Source organism: Ambystoma mexicanum, assembly GCF_040938575.1.
Source record: "Ambystoma mexicanum isolate Mex_15411 chromosome 12 unlocalized genomic scaffold, UKY_AmexF1_1 Mex_chr12_unloc.2, whole genome shotgun sequence".
Taxonomy (NCBI): domain Eukaryota; kingdom Metazoa; phylum Chordata; class Amphibia; order Caudata; family Ambystomatidae; genus Ambystoma; species Ambystoma mexicanum.
In genome coordinates, this window is record NW_027182323.1 from 11501458 (window position 1) to 11522690 (window position 21233).

A 21233-nucleotide genomic window follows, 5' to 3' on the forward strand; every position below is an offset into this window, starting at 1 on the left:
CAAACCTGAACATATTTACTCTAACCCTAACCCCTATCCTTCCCCTAACCCTAAACCAGGCAATAACAAGCCCACTAAATACTCTTTTACCTAACAATTACTGTAGCAACACTACCAATTTTGGCTACTTTTCAGCTGCGTTTTTGACTACTTTTTGCTTGGCATCGTTTTCACTGCAGAGGTATTTTCACCACGACATTTTCACAGACTATTTTTGATGGCTATATTTTGTCGGGATACCTGTAACATGATGTGCTGGTTCTGTTGGAGCGCTTGGTGGCAGAAAATATGGCTGACCACCACATCCTGCTTTATTATGACATGACATGCAATTTGCAAATTGGAAGTATGTCAGGATGATGCAAAGTAGGAGTATACTGATGCTGTGAAAAGTCGGCATTTAGAGCTATTTTTAACTGGGCATGAATTGCTTTTTGTAGAGCCAGTTCAACATCCAGATGCATACTGGTCGCTGCACTGATGCCTTGAAAGCATTTCCGGAAACCTTAGTGAAGACACAATTACCACATTTGCTAAGGTAACATTACCAGCTTGAACACTCGTGCACATGTTGTTATTACACCGGTGGTAAAACAAGCAGCATGTTGTCATTGTGCTGGGGCTACAATGAGCAAAACTGTTGTAATGACAAGGTTTATGCTAAGCACCAGCGTAATGACAAAAGATGTGTTGGAATTAGGGCGCTACAAAACCCTTCATGTGCATCTCTTAGCGCCAGGCCTAACGCCGCAATGTTTGTGTTCGTGTTTTGGGTGCTTCCAACGGTGCGGATGTTAACGTTTCAGCACTGCAAACATGCAGCCATATTGTGTAATTTCACTGTCACTACAACCAGCCAAATACCTTCCCTGCTCCTGCACTAGAGCAGTGCAAATTGGATGAATCTCCCCCAATGCGTGCTAGCACACACAACCCTCTTCCGACCTGAAGCCATACAATGGGCTGACAGTATTTCCTAAGCATTTGCACACGAATGGTGTTGAGGAGCATCTCATGGTCTTCTCTGTAGCCGGCTTTAGTTTCCAAAATATGACATCTGGATTTCCAGATGCGGACATCATCAACTTTTCCTATAAAAGCAAAGATAATTTAAATGTACAAAACGTCCCCAACCACAAAGGGACTCGAACCCTCAATCTTCTGATTCGAAGTCAGACGCCTTATCCATTAGGCCACGCGGTCCACTGTTTGCAACATCTGTATACTTATATAAATAGCGTCCTCCATCACATTGCATATGCTATCTTGTCTGTCTATGAGGTTAGACCAGAGTCAATCCCCTCATTCTTTATGGAAGTGATATGTTGAACACATATAAAGATGAAGACCCATTTAAATATACAGCCCAGATCTAAAGTACAGGAACCAGTCTCTCACGCGTTTTACTTCTTTCTCTCTGTCTCGCTTCATCCCCGCCTGTCCCCAAATATTGTTCTCTCCTTTTCCGCCTGTATTCTCTCTATCCGTGGACTTCTGAGGCTGTGTCTTAATCGACGCAGCTCTCATGTTCATCTAATTAACTAAATAGATGAAGATGTGTCCTGGTCACCTGCATCACCACAAGCCACAGCGCCTTCCTTATGCACACTTATAAAAAAAAAAAGCAACACCAAAAACAACATACAGCCGCTTCCTAGATCCACAAGCTTATGAAAATGTGGGGGGTTGTGAGCTGGCAGAAGCAGCTTTAACGGAGTGACCATGCTAGGTCACAAGGGCCTGAGAGGAAGAGGAGGAGTAAGGGGAGAAAACATTAGTCAATAGACGGAGTTGAATGCAGACCCTTTAGGCCCAAATGCAACAACTGGCGACAAGCCATAAGTCCCACGCCGCGAGAGACGTCCACTGCACTCTGCAGTTCCTACGCGACTGCAGTCCGCAGTTCCACTTGACACTGACTGCAGTGGCGTCCCATGCAGGCATCCAGACTCAGAGGTCAGGATGGTCTGCGTTCCAACATTACTGTTCCGCTGTGATCCGCAACTCCGCTTGCCACCAGCACTGTGTGGCGTCCCGTGCCCTCATCCAGAGACCTAGGTCAGGAAGTCCACGTACACTCTGAGGATGTACTCTGCTCAGCTGTTTCCTTTGACGCAACAGGCACGGCTGCATTGCCATACCTGTATCCGCCACAGAGGGGTAAGAAAAGATGAGAACATTAAAGGATAAAGGCAACCGGTAAACAGAAGGTGTGGACCAGGAGGTATTTGCATCACCGGGAGGCCTGGAACAGCAGCAAGATGGACGAGCAGCCAGCTGAGCAGCAAGCAAGGCAGAGTTCAAGCGCAAGGGCCACTTTCCTTTGAAAACCCCCACCATTCCCATTGCAGCTCCAATTCGACAAAGGTCCCCGGTGGGCAGAATGGGTGCAAGATTTCACCGATTTCATAGGTGCTGCAGGGTAAGAAAAGTCTCTGGCCATATCTGGCATGATCACAAATGTGTTGGGCAATGAGATGAACGGTAAAATAAAGACCATACCGTAAGAAGAAAGAACACCGTATGACACCCGTGTGGGGGCACTGAACAAGAAATTAATCATCCAGCCCAACAGCGACTACAGAAATTAATACACTGCCGTTTGCGAGCTTTGCTGATGATGAGTCTACTAAGCTGAGGGTGATAGAAGGGTGTACATCGTCTACATTCTGGAAGCAGTTGCTGAAGCAGCCGCTGACCATTGACACAGTCATTGAGCTGGCCAGAGTGCATGAGAGGGTAGATCTGCAGACCACAGCCATTGAAACACAGAAAAAGAAGACAGAGAAAGATGAAACGGTGGCTGCTCTCATGACACCAAGAGGGCCGGTCAACCGGTTCATGGGAGGACCAGTTACCTCGAGGGGGCCTACTCGATATCCATACCAACAAACAGGCAGTCAGCTAGACCACAACGGATATGTTTCAGATGCGGATTCGCATTTCCGCACACCGGAACATGCCCAGCAATTTGTGAGGCATGCTCCAAATGTGGAAGAGAAGGACACTTTCACACCGTGTGCCAAGAAGGCAGACCTTTTCTGACAGCAAGGCCACCACAGACAACCATGTGGAGACCATCAATGAGGGCTTCCCAACAAACAACATGGAGGATACCACGGCCATACTCGCAGATGCCACAAAGAGTGATCAGAGCGATGGAACCGGTTCTGAAATTTGAGGTGGCGACATACAAAGAAATACCACACTAGTACGTGGATTATGCTGATCCATACGAGAATGAATTTAAAAGCCACTGAGATAATGTGGAAATGCTACAGGAGTTTTATATAGACTACACAGACGAATATTTTAATCTAATGCAAGGGGACCAGGAAACCGAGGAAGGCCCAAGGGTGATGATTGACATGGGGCCTGCTGCACATTGCTTCCTCATGGACATTGGAGCAACAGTGAGCATCATGGGAGAACACAAATTTCTCAAAATGGGTGCTAGGAAGATACTGCAAAAGAGAAAGATCCAGGCTCAATAGCCATCCGTGTGGGTTGCACACCTCAGTAACTACACATCCATTCGTCAATTTCAACTGACACTCGCACAACGAGGACGCTCGGCCAACGCCACGATACACGTGATAAGAAGCCCTATAGATGGGTGGACCCTGCTCAGTTACAAAACGGTGAAATCAATAGGACTCATGTATATAAACTGCCAAGATACAGAAGTGGTAAGGTGCGGTATGGGGCCCCGACAGCTAACGCACAGTGTGGCAAGATTATCACACAGACCCATTTCTAAAGAACAAGTGCGATAAACAAATACCGACCCTCTTCAAGGGACTGGGAAAATAGAAATGGAGCGTCAACTAGCTCCACATCGATGAAAAGGTGCGCCCAGTACCCCAACAGCCCCGGAGGGTTTGGTTTCATTTGCAACAGGCAGTGTATCAGGAGGTTCAACAGCTGTAGCAAAATGAAATCATTAAGAAGGCGGTAGGGCCCACACCATGGATTTCACCCCTAGTGGTGGTTCCCAAGGAAGGAAGGCGCATCAGGATATGCTTCGATATGAGCGTAGCCAACACAGCCATCCAAGGAGAACGCCGCCGCCGACCAAAAATAGAGATATGATCGTGCAGCTTAACAGAGCCACAACAGTTTACAAGCTTGATCTATCTCAAGGATATCACCAGCTGGGACTGCATCCCTCATCCCATGTGATCATCACATATGCGACACATAGTGGCCTTTTTAGATATATATGCCTTAATTTCGGCATCTCTTCGGCAGCAGAGATGTTTCAGGAAGCCATCAGGTAAGTACTGTTATCGATAAAGACCGATTTTAATTACAGCGATGACATTTTGGTATACAAAACCTCACAGAATGAACACGATCAGGCACTTATGGTATGTGAAGCATTGCAAACGCCAGGCCTCACTCTAAATTTTGACAAATGCAACATAAAGAAAAAAAGCTGCGATTCTATGGACACGCCTTTTCAGACGAGGGAACGAAGCCAGGCCCAGACAAGGTACGCACCATAACTGACCTAGTGGCACCCACAACGGTATCAGAGGTGACGTCGACCCGTGGGTCCTTTTCAAGGCTATGTAGTATGGTCCAAAGCCCCCTATGGGGTCCTTAGTGGTATACTGCGATTGGTCCTGTGATTACAGCTGGGCTCTTGAGGGGCCCTAATTATTCGTTGTGCGCGGCGTTATTGCGTCCTGCTCTGTGTCGGCTGCCCTCATTTGGGACATAAGAGTCCACAATGTACCTATACAATAAGAAAACTTTTTCCAAAAAAGTCAACACAATAAGACAAAATAAAACAAAAACCTTTTGCACCGAGCCCAAAACATGAGAAAACTGCGTAGAAAATCCATTTCTTTTTACAAAAACAAATGCGAGGTATCCTGGGGAGCAGGATGACAGTTTTGAAAGCTGGTTGCGATTGGGGTCATTTACCCTTGGGCTGTCGATCCTCCCCCTCCTCTGAGCCTAGGAGGCTTAATAGCTATTAGGCATTACTTTGGCCCATTAGATGCATCTTTCATCCCAATTCAGAGGATATTTAGTTTAACAAATAGATGCCAGTCCTTAGAGTTGTGAACCATCTAAAGGCTGGGCTGAGCAATAAAGTGTTTGTCTACGTCATAGGGATATATTGATTGTGTGTGGGCAGGCTTGTGTCCTCTGCCAGTGTATGTTTCCTTCTGTTGTAACATTAATGAGTGTTTGCTGGTAGATGGTCTGCTCTACAAGATGAGAACGTTTACAAGATCTTGCTGAAGGCCCCCTTTCCAATTGGTGCCCCAGACTAAATGTCAGTTTAGTGCTGCCTTATGCCTGCAACCTCCTCAATGTGCGAGTGCTTAAGCAATCCCAAGCAAAGGGCTGGGGCCACCCCTGCTCGCATCCATATGGGTGCACTTCACAGCACTTACAACTCTTTGAGAAGAAGTGCTGGATCATTTATCAAAATGCAGCACTTTATAAAGGATGGCAACCAAAACAACAATCTCTTGGCTAAGAAGCAAGTGTCCAGTCCTTTGGGCCACCTGGGCTGGTTAAGATTCCTTTCATATACTTTCTATGCTACTCTTCCATCACAGCCACCCCTCCTCTGATTGCCTGAGAAAGGCAAGCGTTGCTATGACAAAGTGTCAGAAGAGGCCACTGAGCACAGCCCCTGAGCAAGTTAGGCTGAGAGCTAAATTGGCTCACAGCCTGCCAACCAACTTAGTCAGGAAAGTGAAATGTTTGCCCAGGGCATTCATATTTCACGCCGAACTTTAATTGAACCCGAGGTTTGTGTCTCCCATAACCCATAGCACTTCTTTTATGGCAATGCGTGGAGTGTCTCCCTTACTCCTTCCCTTCATCTCCCAATTCCAAGATCCCTGTTGCACATGGGATACAATGTATCTATTTGAGAGGGAGAGCAAAAGAGAGGGAGAGACACGGTTTGACAGTAGCAAAGTGAGAAAGTGAAATGGAAGCTCTCTGCAGACGCCAGTGGTAGGAGCACAGGAAGGACTCACATTTCTTTTGCCTTGTTTGGCATTTTTCATGTGCTGGTATAATTTATTTATTAAACATCAATATAGTACCTTCATCCAAGGCGTTGCACGTATTACAAAAAGTACAAAAATAAGGTAAACCACAACCAAGGCATGAAACGAGAGACGTCTAATGCTTTCTTTAGCCCTTCATGTCTTTTTCAGCCTTGCTCTGCCATGTGATGTTCTGCTAAATGTGGATTCAAGATTTTGTGCGGTCCTCACCAACCTGGACCATGGACTTTGACTGCTCTCTGCACTACATGCTCAAATTCTACTTTTCATACAAAACAGGCACACCAGCAAAGCCGCCCATGCATGTCATTTGAACACCCCTCCCAACCAATATCAAACATCAGAACACTGCACCTCTGCAACCAACTTACATACCACAACCCATGGCAGAACATCCCTTGGCACCACAGGCATATAAAGCACCCCTTCATGCAAAAACACCTTCATGCTTTTGGCACAGAACACCTGGCAACCGATCCACACATAGAGTGCAGGATACTTCCAGTGTGCATGCGTCAACACAAAAGCAAAGCCATCTTGCATTTCCCTCTTCTCCTCACTAATGTAACCCATCCCTCTCTCTAAGATCCTGCGGAGCCCCTGGAGACCATGCAAATGGCGCTGGATCGGGTATAAAACCCAGTAACATATCATAACCTTGATTTATGGGATCTGGGTCATCTGCCCCCGCAGTAAAACTGCTCGGGCCCCCGTTTTGTCTGTTCATTGACAACGGGGGCCCAGCCCATTTTTGTCCACCTCCTCCATTGTTAAGTATGCAGGGGACACCCCCGCAATCCCTGAGGCTACAGATACCTAACATGGGGAGCAGGGGACACCTCCAAACCCTGCTCCTCATGTTCCGGTATTTTGGCACCCAAATTGTTGGAAAAAATTCGAACTAATGGTAGTGACCGAATTGGGTCAACTGTACCATGCGATCAATATTTTCGGAACAATTTGGGTAATACCTCTTTAAGTGCATTGTGGGATTTATAGTGAACTAGCAGTGACATACGCTCACCTTCCCACCCCAGCACGAAAGGCTTAAATATGTATTCCTCCATTCGTATCCGTAGGGGAACGCGATTGTTTATACCATTTACCTAAACTGGCTTATTTTCTTGCCTTATACGTTGATCAATAGCTGATCTTCCTTTCAAATGCAGCAGTTTAATTGTTTTGCACTTTAGTTCAGGTTTTTTTCTTTCCATTGAAAATATTGTTTCGACTACCCACGAATTTCTAAGTTTATTATTCCTGCATTTGTTGCCAGTTACAAACCCAGAGTTGTCTATATTTGTCCTGTTTTTGTTATAGGGTTCAGTGTTATACTATACAGTCTGCAGGTGGCGCTACTGAGTCCTTGAAAACAGCTTCTTTTATATTAGTCCTCCTATTTAGTCCAACCCATGCAAACCCAATCTCTTTATTATACGCTAATTAGGAATAGGTTAGCGCCAACAGCGTAGATAAGAGAATGGCGAGTTGTGCATGGCTACCAGAAGCGCTGCTAGTAAGTGTCCCTGCCCTCCTGCCCCTGCAAGTGGGACGTTGAGTGATTGTGTTAGTGAGATACCTGTATTCCCGTCCAATATCCATGTTTTCTCTTCTAAATAATAAAATCTCAATCATGAAAGGAGTCATTCTGGATTTTCCAGATTTGCTCATGAAATTTCACTGATTGGACGCTTGGCTATGCTTTTCTGCAAAAAGGTGAAATCTTAAACTAGAATTACAGTAGATAACAAAAATATGCTACTGCATGTACTTCTCCTTCTTGAACAGAGTATATTGAGGGACTGGAAAGTACTGTTCACGTGGTTCCATGGTGTAATGGTTAGCACTCTGGACTCTGAATCCAGCAATCCGAGTTCAAATCTCGGTGGGACCTAGTTTTTTTGAAAAAAAACATTTAACATAAAAATGTTATGTCAACTTAATGTTAACAGGACGTGTCTTGCTATTTTTACTTGCAAATGGTGGCAGAAGTGACTTGTGTGTTTGGAGACGGTACACATGGTACTTTCATAGTCTTTATTTAAACAGAGAAGGCGTTCCCAGGTTTCTGCAACAGAACTTCAATTTCTCTGCCTTTCATCTCTTAGTGTTCTCTCTGAGCAGCAGGTCAGCAAAGTATTCGGGAAACAGTTGCATAGCATCTAACATTCTGTGCTCATTAATCTTGCTTACTGTCCTAAATCTACGTCCTTGCTTACTGTCCTAAATGTAAGTTGATGACTCTCCCATGACCGCAGAATCCCTTTTTTCGGTGCATGTTTTATCGCCTGGAACTGACAGGGGACCCTCTATCTAATACCTCTTTTTTTTAGATGTACTCTCTTTGTACCCCTAAAACAGTTCAATCACATTGAGCTGGTTATGTATCAAACTCCCACATAACCTATTTCCTCCTCTTATTTAATGTGAACCAGCAGACCTTGAGACTCGCCACTTCAAGGACTATATGTCTTCTCAGTCTTTCTTTCATATCCATGTATGTTGTTGTTGCTTTTACATGTTTTTCAGATTGACACCAATGGAATGTTATTACACGTTTAATTCACTGAAAAGGAAAACGGACAACTGGTTCAAGAAGTAAGAACCATTTGCTGAGTTTTCCCGCTCGTTACCGCGTGTGTCTTGGTTTTGCACGTGATGTGCATGAAAACATATGTGCCTATATAGTATGGTTATAAAATGTAATATGTTGTTTTGGCAGCATCTCTAGAAACCATCTTAACATAAATCATGTTTCCCTTATATCTCCCATCTGCATTTCTCTTTGAAAGTCTTGATTTATTTTTCACTTTCCGGCAAATCATTACTAAAACATGGAATCTGTATGTTCCTGCAATGGACATAGATCCCTGCCAGCTGCCTTGCCTGTGCCCAGGACGAGAAAAGGTGCTTTGCTTCCCCTCACAATGGGTGGATGCTGCCGCTGTCCTTGAACTGATCAATAAGCTCAAATCCACTGGCTCAGCTGTGGCCCTGGAACAGCTTTTCCTTCAATGCCTTTAAGAGGCTCATCTGATCAACCCCATCTTTTCCGCTGGTTTGTCCCCCATATGAACACGGCAGGCGTTACCTTCATGCTTATAAAGAAACCAACACTGGACCCCGCCATACTGGCCTCTTATAGACTTATCTCCAGCCTTCTTGTAATATCTAACATGGTTCTATGTGAAAATGTCTGCAGGTAAATGTAGTCAGCAAAAAGTCATTTTAATAAAGTTAGTCATTCAATAAAAACTATGCCAGGTCTGAAAATGTTGCCAGTAAATAAGGTCACCAAAACACCTATTTTTAAATACACAAAAGCACAAGGCTGCAACCCTAAATATGAACTCCATTCCTAAACCGTCCCCTAACTCGAATTACACCACTTATCCTACCCTAAATTCTCACAGAACAGGAACCCTTCAGCACACGAATGCACTTTATTTGCATATTAGCGAATGCAAAATAAAGAGCAAATCAACAGTGAACCTGTCTCCAATACAATCACCAGGTCGCCACAAATTACACAGCCCTAGCCCTGACCCAAACCCTTCCTGTAATACTAACCTTACCTTAATTGCAACTCTAACACTTACCCTAATGATTACTTTACCCTAACCACTAGGTTTAACCTAACTGCTATCCTACGCCAACACCACCAGCCCTTTCCATCCTCTGTATCCATTTCTTTAACACTTCCCCAAACCAATACCCAAACCCTTCAGCTGACACAGAATCTCGTCTAACCACTAACCAAACCTGAACATATTTACTCTAACCCTAACCCCTATCCTTCCCCTAACCCTAAACCAGGCAATAACAAGCCCACTAAATACTCTTTTACCTAACAATTACTGTAGCAACACTACCAATTTTGGCTACTTTTCAGCTGCGTTTTTGACTACTTTTTGCTTGGCATCGTTTTCACTGCAGAGGTATTTTCACCACGACATTTTCACAGACTATTTTTGATGGCTATATTTTGTCGGGATACCTGTAACATGATGTGCTGGTTCTGTTGGAGCGCTTGGTGGCAGAAAATATGGCTGACCACCACATCCTGCTTTATTATGACATGACATGCAATTTGCAAATTGGAAGTATGTCAGGATGATGCAAAGTAGGAGTATACTGATGCTGTGAAAAGTCGGCATTTAGAGCTATTTTTAACTGGGCATGAATTGCTTTTTGTAGAGCCAGTTCAACATCCAGATGCATACTGGTCGCTGCACTGATGCCTTGAAAGCATTTCCGGAAACCTTAGTGAAGACACAATTACCACATTTGCTAAGGTAACATTACCAGCTTGAACACTCGTGCACATGTTGTTATTACACCGGTGGTAAAACAAGCAGCATGTTGTCATTGTGCTGGGGCTACAATGAGCAAAACTGTTGTAATGACAAGGTTTATGCTAAGCACCAGCGTAATGACAAAAGATGTGTTGGAATTAGGGCGCTACAAAACCCTTCATGTGCATCTCTTAGCGCCAGGCCTAACGCCGCAATGTTTGTGTTCGTGTTTTGGGTGCTTCCAACGGTGCGGATGTTAACGTTTCAGCACTGCAAACATGCAGCCATATTGGGTAATTTCACTGTCACTACAACCAGACAAATACCTTCCCTGCTCCTGCACTAGAGCAGTGCAAATTGGATGAATCTCCCCCAATGCGTGCCAGCACACACAACCCTCTTCCGACCTGAAGCCATACAATGGGCTGACAGTATTTCCTAAGCATTTGCACACGAATGGTGTTGAGGAGCATCTCATGGTCTTCTCTGTAGCCGGCTTTAGTTTCCAAAATATGACATCTGGATTTCCAGATGCGGACATCATCAACTTTTCCTATAAAAGCAAAGATAATTTAAATGTACAAAACGTCCCGAAGTCAGACGCCTTATCCATTAGGCCACGCGGTCCACTGGTTGCAACATCTGTATACTCATATAAATAGCGTCCTCCATCACATTGCATATGCTATCTTGTCTGTCTATGAGGTTAGACCAGAGTCAATCCCCTCATTCTTTATGGAAGTGATATGTTGAACACATATAAAGATGAAGACCCATTTAAATATACAGCCCAGATCTAAAGTACAGGAACCAGTCTCTCACGCGTTTTACTTCTTTCTCTCTGTCTCGCTTCATCCCCGCCTGTCCCCAAATATTGTTCTCTCCTTTTCCGCCTGTATTCTCTCTATCCGTGGACTTCTGAGGCTGTGTCTTAATCGATGCAGCTCTCATGTTCATCTAATTAACTAAATAGATGAAGATGTGTCCTGGTCACCTGCATCACCACAAGCCACTGCGCCTTCCTTATGCACACTTATAAAAAAAAAAAGCAACACCAAAAACAACATACAGCCGCTTCCTAGATCCACAAGCTTATGAAAATGTGGGGGGTTGTGAGCTGGCAGAAGCAGCTTTAACGGAGTGACCATGCTAGGTCACAAGGGCCTGAGAGGAAGAGGAGGAGTAAGGGGAGAAAACATTAGTCAATAGACGGAGTTGAATGCAGACCCTTTAGGCCCAAATGCAACAACTGGCGACAAGCCATAAGTCCCACGCCGCGAGAGACGTCCACTGCACTCTGCAGTTCCTACGCGACTGCAGTCCGCAGTTCCACTTGACACTGACTGCAGTGGCGTCCCATGCCGGCATCCAGACTCCGAGGTCAGGATGGTCTGCGTTCCAACATTACTGTTCCGCTGTGATCCGCAACTCCGCTTGCCACCAGCACTGTGTGGCGTCCCGTGCCCTCATCCAGAGACCTAGGTCAGGAAGTCCACGTACACTCTGAGGATGTACTCTGCTCAGCTGTTTCCTTTGACGCAACAGGCCCGGCTGCATTGCCATACCTGTATCCGCCACAGAGGGGTAAGAAAAGATGAGAACATTAAAGGATAAAGGCAACCGGTAAACAGAAGGTGTGGACCAGGAGGTATTTGCATCACCGGGAGGCCTGGAACAGCAGCAAGATGGACGAGCAGCCAGCTGAGCAGCAAGCAAGGCAGAGTTCAAGCGCAAGGGCCACTTTCCTTTGAAAACCCCCACCATTCCCATTGCAGCTCCAATTCGACAAAGGTCCCTGGTGGGCAGAATGGGTGCAAGATTTCACCGATTTCATAGGTGCTGCAGGGTAAGAAAAGTCTCTGGCCATATCTGGCATGATCACAAATGTGTTGGGCAATGAGATGAACGGTAAAATAAAGACCATACCGTAAGAAGAAAGAACACCGTATGACACCCGTGTGGGGGCACTGAACAAGAAATTAATCATCCAGCCCAACAGCGACTACAGAAATTAATACACTGCCGTTTGCGAGCTTTGCTGATGATGAGTCTACTAGGCTGAGGGTGATAGAAGGGTGTACATCGTCTACATTCTGGAAGCAGTTGCTGAAGCAGCCGCTGACCATTGACACAGTCATTGAGCTGGCCAGAGTGCATGAGAGGGTAGATCTGCAGACCACAGCCATTGAAACACAGAAAAAGAAGACAGAGAAAGATGAAACGGTGGCTGCTCTCATGACACCAAGAGGGCCGGTCAACCGGTTCATGGGAGGACCAGTTACCTCGAGGGGGCCTACTCGATATCCATACCAACAAACAGGCAGTCAGCTAGACCACAACGGATATGTTTCAGATGCGGATTCGCATTTCCGCACACCGGAACATGCCCAGCAATTTGTGAGGCATGCTCCAAATGTGGAAGAGAAGGACACTTTCACACCGTGTGCCAAGAAGGCAGACCTTTTCTGACAGCAAGGCCACCACAGACAACCATGTGGAGACCATCAATGAGGGCTTCCCAACAAACAACATGGAGGATACCACGGCCATACTCGCAGATGCCACAAAGAGTGATCAGAGCGATGGAACCGGTTCTGAAATTTGAGGTGGCGACATACAAAGAAATACCACACTAGTACGTGGATTATGCTGATCCATACGAGAATGAATTTAAAAGCCACTGAGATAATGTGGAAATGCTACAGGAGTTTTATATAGACTACACAGACGAATATTTTAATCTAATGCAAGGGGACCAGGAAGCCGAGGAAGGCCCAAGGGTGATGATTGACATGGGGCCTGCTACACATTGCTTCCTCATGGACATTGGAGCAACAGTGAGCATCATGGGAGAACACAAATTTCTCAAAATGGGTGCTAGGAAGATACTGCAAAAGAGAAAGATCCAGGCTCAATAGCCATCCGTGTGGGTTGCACACCTCAGTAACTACACATCCATTCGTCAATTTCAACTGACACTCGCACAACGAGGACGCTCGGCCAACGCCACGATACACGTGATAAGAAGCCCTATAGATGGGTGGTCCCTGCTCAGTTACAAAACGGTGAAATCAATAGGACTCATGTATATAAACTGCCAAGATACAGAAGTGGTAAGGTGCGGTATGGGGCCCCGACAGCTAACGCACAGTGTGGCAAGATTATCACACAGACCCATTTCTAAAGAACAAGTGCGATAAACAAATACCGACCCTCTTCAAGGGACTGGGAAAATAGAAATGGAGCGTCAACTAGCTCCACATCGATGAAAAGGTGCGCCCAGTACCCCAACAGCCCCGGAGGGTTTGGTTTCATTTGCAACAGGCAGTGTCTCAGGAGGTTCAACAGCTGTAGCAAAATGAAATCATTAAGAAGGCGGTAGGGCCCACACCATAGATTTCACCCCTAGTGGTGGTTCCCAAGGAAGGAAGGCGCATCAGGATATGCTTCGACATGAGCGTAGCCAACACAGCCATCCAAGGAGAACGCCGCCGCAGACCAAAAATAGAGATATGATCGTGCAGCTTAACAGAGCCACAACAGTTTACAAGCTTGATCTATCTCAAGGATATCACCAGCTGGGACTGCATCCCTCATCCCATGTGATCATCACATATGCGACACATAGTGGCCTTTTTAGATATATATGCCTTAATTTCGGCATCTCTTCGTCAGCAGAGATGTTTCAGGAAGCCATCAGGTAAGTACTGTTATCGATAAAGACCGATTTTAATTACAGCGATGACATTTTGGTATACAAAACCTCACAGAATGAACACGATCAGGCACTTATGGTATGTGAAGCATTGCAAACGCCAGGCCTCACTCTAAATTTTGACAAATGCAACATAAAGAAAAAGAAGCTGCGATTCTATGGACACGCCTTTTCAGACGAGGGAACGAAGCCAGGCCCAGACAAGGTACGCACCATAACTGACCTAGTGGCACCCACAACGGTATCAGAGGTGAGGTCGACCCGTGGGTCCTTTTCAAGGCTATGTAGTATGGTCCAAAGCCCCCTATGGGGTCCTTAGTGGTATACTGCGATTGGTCCTGTGATTACAGCTGGGCTCTTGAGGGGCCCTAATTATTCGTTGTGCGCGGCGTTATTGCGTCCTGCTCTGTGTCGGCTGCCCTCATTTGGGACATAAGAGTCCACAATGTACCTATACAATAAGAAAACTTTTTCCAAAAAAGTCAACACAATAAGACAAAATAAAACAAAAACCTTTTGCACCGAGCCCAACACATGAGAAAACTGCGTAGAAAATCTATTTCTTTTTTCAAAAACAAATGCGAGGTATCCTGGGGGGCAGGATGACAGTTTTGAAAGCTGGTTGCGATTGGGGTCATTTACCCTTGGGCTGTCGATCCTCCCCCTCCTCTGAGCCTAGGAGGCTTAATAGCTATTAGGCATTACTTTGGCCCATTAGATGCATCTTTCATCCCAATTCAGAGGATATTTAGTTTAACAAATAGATGCTAGTCCTTAGAGTTGTGAACCATCTAAAGGCTGGGCTGAGCAATAAAGTGTTTGTCTACGTCATAGGGATATATTGATTGTGTGTGGGCAGGCTTGTGTCCTCTGCCAGTGTATGTTTCCTTCTGTTGTAACATTAATGAGTGTTTGCTGGTAGATGGTCTGCTCTACAAGATGAGAACGTTTACAAGATCTTGCTGAAGGCCCCCTTTCCAATTGGTGCCCCAGACTAAATGTCAGTTTAGTGCTGCCTTATGCCTGCAACCTCCTCAATGTGCGAGTGCTTAAGCAATCCCAAGCAAAGGGCTGGGGCCACCCCTGCTCGCATCCATATGGGTGCACTTCACAGCACTTACAACTCTTTGAGAAGAAGTGCTGGATCATTTATCAAAATGCAGCACTTTATAAAGGATGGCAACCAAAACAACAATCTCTTGGCTAAGAAGCAAGTGTCCAGTCCTTTGGGCCACCTGGGCTGGTTAAGATTCCTTTCATATACTTTCTATGCTACTCTTCCATCACAGCCAACCCTCCTCTGATTGCCTGAGAAAGGCAAGCGTTGCTATGACAAAGTGTCAGAAGAGGCCACTGAGCACAGCCCCTGAGCAAGTTAGGCTGAGAGCTAAATTGGCTCACAGCCTGCCAACCAACTTAGTCAGGAAAGTGAAATGTTTGCCCAGGGCATTCATATTTCACGCCGAACTTTAATTGAACCCGAGGTTTGTGTCTCCCATAACCCATAGCACTTCTTTTATGGCAATGCGTGGAGTGTCTCCCTTACTCCTTCCCTTCATCTCCCAATTCCAAGATCCCTGTTGCACATGGGATACAATGTATCTATTTGAGAGGGAGAGCAAAAGAGAGGGAGAGACACGGTTTGACAGTAGCAAAGTGAGAAAGTGAAATGGAAGCTCTCTGCAGACGCCAGTGGTAGGAGCACAGGAAGGACTCACATTTCGTTTGCCTTGTTTGGCATTTTTCATGTGCTGGTATAATTTATTTATTAAACATCAATATAGTACCTTCATCCAAGGCGTTGCACGTATTACAAAAAGTACAAAAATAAGGTAAACCACAACCAAGGCATGAAACGAGAGACGTCTAATGCTTTCTTTAGCCCTTCATGTCTTTTTCAGCCTTGCTCTGCCATGTGCTGTTCTGCTAAATGTGGATTCAAGATTTTGTGCGGTCCTCACCAACCTGGACCATGGACTTTGACTGCTCTCTGCACTACATGCTCCAATTCTACTTTTCATACAAAACAGGCACACCAGCAAAGCCGCCCATGCATGTCATTTGAACACCCCTCCCAACCAATATCAAACATCAGAACACTGCACCTCTGCAACCAACTTACATACCACAACCCATGGCAGAACATCCCTTGGCACCACAGGCATATAAAGCACCCCTTCATGCAAAAACACCTTCATGCTTTTGGCACAGAACACCTGGCAACCGATCCACACATAGAGTGCAGGATACTTCCAGTGTGCATGCGTCAACACAAAAGCAAAGCCATCTTGCATTTCCCTCTTCTCCTCACTAATGTAACCCATCCCTCTCTCTAAGATCCTGCAGAGCCCCTGGAGACCATGCAAATGGCGCTGGATCGGGTATAAAACCCAGTAACATACCATAACCTTGATTTATGGGATCTGGGTCATCTGCCCCCGCAGTAAAACTGCTCGGGCCCCCGTTTTGTCTGTTCATTGACAACGGGGGCCCAGCCCATTTTTGTCCACCTCCTCCATTGTTAAGTATGCAGGGGACACCCCCGCAATCCCTGAGGCTACAGATACCTAACATGGGGAGCAGGGGACACCTCCAAACCCTGCTCCTCATGTTCCGGTATTTTGGCACCCAAATTGTTGGAAAAAATTCGAACTAATGGTAGTGACCGAATTGGGTCAACTCTACCATGCGATCAATATTTTCGGAACAATTTGGGTAATACCTCTTTAAGTGCATTGTGGGATTTATAGTGAACTAGCAGTGACATACGCTCACCTTCCCACCCCAGCACGAAAGGCTTAAATATGTATTCCTCCATTCGTATCCGTAGGGGAACGCGATTGTTTATACCATTTACCTAAACTGGCTTATTTTCTTGCCTTATACGTTGATCAATAGCTGATCTTCCTTTCAAATGCAGCAGTTTAATTGTTTTGCACTTTAGTTCAGGTTTTTTTCTTTCCATTGAAAATATTGTTTCGACTACCCACGAATTTCTAAGTTTATTATTCCTGCATTTGTTGCCAGTTACAAACCCAGAGTTGTCTATATTTGTCCTGTTTTTGTTATAGGGTTCAGTGTTAAACTATACAGTCTGCAGGTGGCGCTACTGAGTCCTTGAAAACAGCTTCTTTTATATTAGTCCTCCTATTTAGTCCAACCCATGCAAACCCAATCTCTTTATTATACGCTAATTAGGAATAGGTTAGCGCCAACAGCGTAGATAAGAGAATGGCGAGTTGTGCATGGCTACCAGAAGCGCTGCTAGTAAGTGTCCCTGCCCTCCTGCCCCTGCAAGTGGGACGTTGAGTGATTGTGTTAGTGAGATACCTGTATTCCCGTCCAATATCCATGTTTTCTCTTCTAAATAATAAAATCTCAATCATGAAAGGAGTCATTCTGGATTTTCCAGATTTGCTCATGAAATTTCACTGATTGGACGCTTGGCTATGCTTTTCTGCAAAAAGGTGAAATCTTAAACTAGAATTACAGTAGATAACAAAAATATGCTACTGCATGTACTTCTCCTTCTTGAACAGAGTATATTGAGGGACTGGAAAGTACTGTTCACGTGGTTCCATGGTGTAATGGTTAGCACTCTGGACTCTGAATCCAGCGATCCGAGTTCAAATCTCGGTGGGACCTTGTTTTTTTTGAAAAAAAACATTTAACATAAAAATGTTATGTCGACTTAATGTTAACAGGACGTGTCTTGCTATTTTTACTTGCAAATGGTGGCAGAAGTGACTTGTGTGTTTGGAGACGGTACACATGGTACTTTCATAGTCTTTATTTAAACAGAGAAGGCGTTCCCAGGTTTCTGCAACAGAACTTCAATTTCTCTGCCTTTCATCTCTTAGTGTTCTCTCTGAGCAGCAGGTCAGCAAAGTATTCGGGAAACAGTTGCATAGCATCTAACATTCTGTGCTCATTAATCTTGCTTACTGTCCTAAATCTACGTCCTTGCTTACTGTCCTAAATGTAAGTTGATGACTCTCCCATGACCGCAGAATCCCTTTTTTCGGTGCATGTTTTATCGCCTGGAACTGACAGGGGACCCTCTATCTAATACCTCTTTTTTTTTAGATGTACTCTCTTTGTACCCCTAAAACAGTTCAATCACATTGAGCTGGTTATGTATCAAACTCCCACATAACCTATTTCCTCCTCTTATTTAATGTGAACCAGCAGACCTTGAGACTCGCCACTTCAAGGACTATATGTCTTCTCAGTCTTTCTTTCATATCCATGTATGTTGTTGTTGCTTTTACATGTTTTTCAGATTGACACCAATGGAATGTTATTACACGTTTAATTCACTGAAAAGGAAAACGGACAACTGGTTCAAGAAGTAAGAACCATTTGCTGAGTTTTCCCGCTCGTTACCGCGTGTGTCTTGGTTTTGCACGTGATGTGCATGAAAACATATGTGCCTATATAGTATGGTTATAAAATGTAATATGTTGTTTTGGCAGCATCTCTAGAAACCATCTTAACATAAATCATGTTTCCCTTATATCTCCCATCTGCATTTCTCTTTGAAAGTCTTGATTTATTTTTCACTTTCCGGCAAATCATTACTAAAACATGGAATCTGTATGTTCCTGCAATGGACATAGATCCCTGCCAGCTGCCTTGCCTGTGCCCAGGACGAGAAAAGGTGCTTTGCTTCCCCTCACAATGGGTGGATGCTGCCGCTGTCCTTGAACTGATCAATAAGCTCAAATCCACTGGCTCAGCTGTGGCCCTGGAACAGCTTTTCCTTCAATGCCTTTAAGAGGCTCATCTGATCAACCCCATCTTTTCCGCTGGTTTGTCCCCCATATGAACACGGCAGGCGTTACCTTCATGCTTATAAAGAAACCAACACTGGACCCCGCCATACTGGCCTCTTATAGACTTATCTCCAGCCTTCTTGTAATATCTAACATGGTTCTATGTGAAAATGTCTGCAGGTAAATGTAGTCAGCAAAAAGTCATTTTAAAAAAGTTAGTCATTCAATAAAAACTATGCCAGGTCTGAAAATGTTGCCAGTAAATAAGGTCACCAAAACACCTATTTTTAAATACACAAAAGCACAAGGCTGCAACCCTAAATATGAACTCCATTCCTAAACCGTCCCCTAACTCGAATTACACCACTTATCCTACCCTAAATTCTCACAGAACAGGAACCCTTCAGCACACGAATGCACTTTATTTGCATATTAGCGAATGCAAAATAAAGAGCAAATCAACAGTGAACCTGTCTCCAATACAATCACCAGGTCGCCACAAATTACACAGCCCTAGCCCTGACCCAAACCCTTCCTGTAATACTAACCTTACCTTAATTGCAACTCTAACACTTACCCTAATGATTACTTTACCCTAACCACTAGGTTTAACCTAACTGCTATCCTACGCCAACACCACCAGCCCTTTCCATCCTCTGTATCCATTTCTTTAACACTTCCCCAAACCAATACCCAAACCCTTCAGCTGACACAGAATCTCGTCTAACCACTAACCAAACCTGAACATATTTACTCTAACCCTAACCCCTATCCTTCCCCTAACCCTAAACCAGGCAATAACAAGCCCACTAAATACTCTTTTACCTAACAATTACTGTAGCAACACTACCAATTTTGGCTACTTTTCAGCTGCGTTTTTGACTACTTTTTGCTTGGCATCGTTTTCACCGCAGAGGTATTTTCACCACGACATTTTCACAGACTATTTTTGATGGCTATATTTTGTCGGGATACCTGTAACATGATGTGCTGGTTCTGTTGGAGCGCTTGGTGGCAGAAAATATGGCTGACCACCACATCCTGCTTTATTATGACATGACATGCAATTTGCAAATTGGAAGTATGTCAGGATGATGCAAAGTAGGAGTATACTGATGCTGTGAAAAGTCGGCATTTAGAGCTATTTTTAACTGGGCATGAATTGCTTTTTGTAGAGCCAGTTCAACATCCAGATGCATACTGGTCGCTGCACTGATGCCTTGAAAGCATTTCCGGAAACCTTAGTGAAGACACAATTACCACATTTGCTAAGGTAACATTACCAGCTTGAACACTCGTGCACATGTTGTTATTACACCGGTGGTAAAACAAGCAGCATGTTGTCATTGTGCTGGGGCTACAATGAGCAAAACTGTTGTAATGACAAGGTTTATGCTAAGCACCAGCGTAATGACAAAAGATGTGTTGGAATTAGGGCGCTACAAAACCCTTCATGTGCATCTCTTAGCGCCAGGCCTAACGCCGCAATGTTTGTGTTCGTGTTTTGGGTGCTTCCAACGGTGCGGATGTTAACGTTTCAGCACTGCAAACATGCAGCCATATTGGGTAATTTCACTGTCACTACAACCAGACAAATACCTTCCCTGCTCCTGCACTAGAGCAGTGCAAATTGGATGAATCTCCCCCAATGCGTGCCAGCACACACAACCCTCTTCCGACCTGAAGCCATACAATGGGCTGACAGTATTTCCTAAGCATTTGCACACGAATGGTGTTGAGGAGCATCTCATGGTCTTCTCTGTAGCCGGCTTTAGTTTCCAAAATATGACATCTGGATTTCCAGATGCGGACATCATCAACTTTTCCTATAAAAGCAAAGATAATTTAAATGTACAAAACGTCCCGACCACGAAGGGACTCGAACCCTCAATCTTCTGATTCGAAGTCAGACACCTTATCCATTAGGCCACGCGGTCCACTGGTTGCAACATCTGTATACTCATATAAATAGCGTCCTCCATCACATTGCATATGCTATCTTGTCTGTCTATGAGGTTAGACCAGAGTCAATCCCCTCATTCTTTATGGAAGTGATATGTTGAACACATATAAAGATGAAGACCCATTTAAATATACAGCCCAGATCTAAAGTACAGGAACCAGTCTCTCACGCGTTTTACTTCTTTCTCTCTGTCTCGCTTCATCCCCGCCTGTCCCCAAATATTGTTCTCTCCTTTTCCGCCTGTATTCTCTCTATCCGTGGACTTCTGAGGCTGTGTCTTAATCGATGCAGCTCTCATGTTCATCTAATTAACTAAATAGATGAAGATGTGTCCTGGTCACCTGCATCACCACAAGCCACAGCGCCTTCCTTATGCACACTTATAAAAAAAAAAAGCAACACCAAAAACAACATACAGCCGCTTCCTAGATCCACAAGCTTATG

The 21233-nt window shown here is 44.7% G+C and overlaps 4 non-coding genes across 4 annotated transcripts; 2 read left to right on the forward strand and 2 right to left on the reverse strand.

Moving 5' to 3' along the window:
- Window positions 1–1130: 1130 nt before the first annotated feature.
- TRNAR-UCG (transfer RNA arginine (anticodon UCG)) lies at window positions 1131–1203 on the reverse strand. Its single transcript has one exon. It is a non-coding gene; the product is annotated as a tRNA-Arg (tRNA).
- Window positions 1204–7863: 6660 nt separating this feature from the next.
- TRNAQ-CUG (transfer RNA glutamine (anticodon CUG)) lies at window positions 7864–7935 on the forward strand. The gene has a single exon. It is a non-coding gene; the product is annotated as a tRNA-Gln (tRNA).
- Window positions 7936–17624: 9689 nt separating this feature from the next.
- Window positions 17625–17696, forward strand: TRNAQ-CUG (transfer RNA glutamine (anticodon CUG)). Its single transcript has one exon. It is a non-coding gene; the product is annotated as a tRNA-Gln (tRNA).
- Window positions 17697–20690: 2994 nt separating this feature from the next.
- TRNAR-UCG (transfer RNA arginine (anticodon UCG)) lies at window positions 20691–20763 on the reverse strand. The gene has a single exon. It is a non-coding gene; the product is annotated as a tRNA-Arg (tRNA).
- Window positions 20764–21233: the final 470 nt, after the last annotated feature.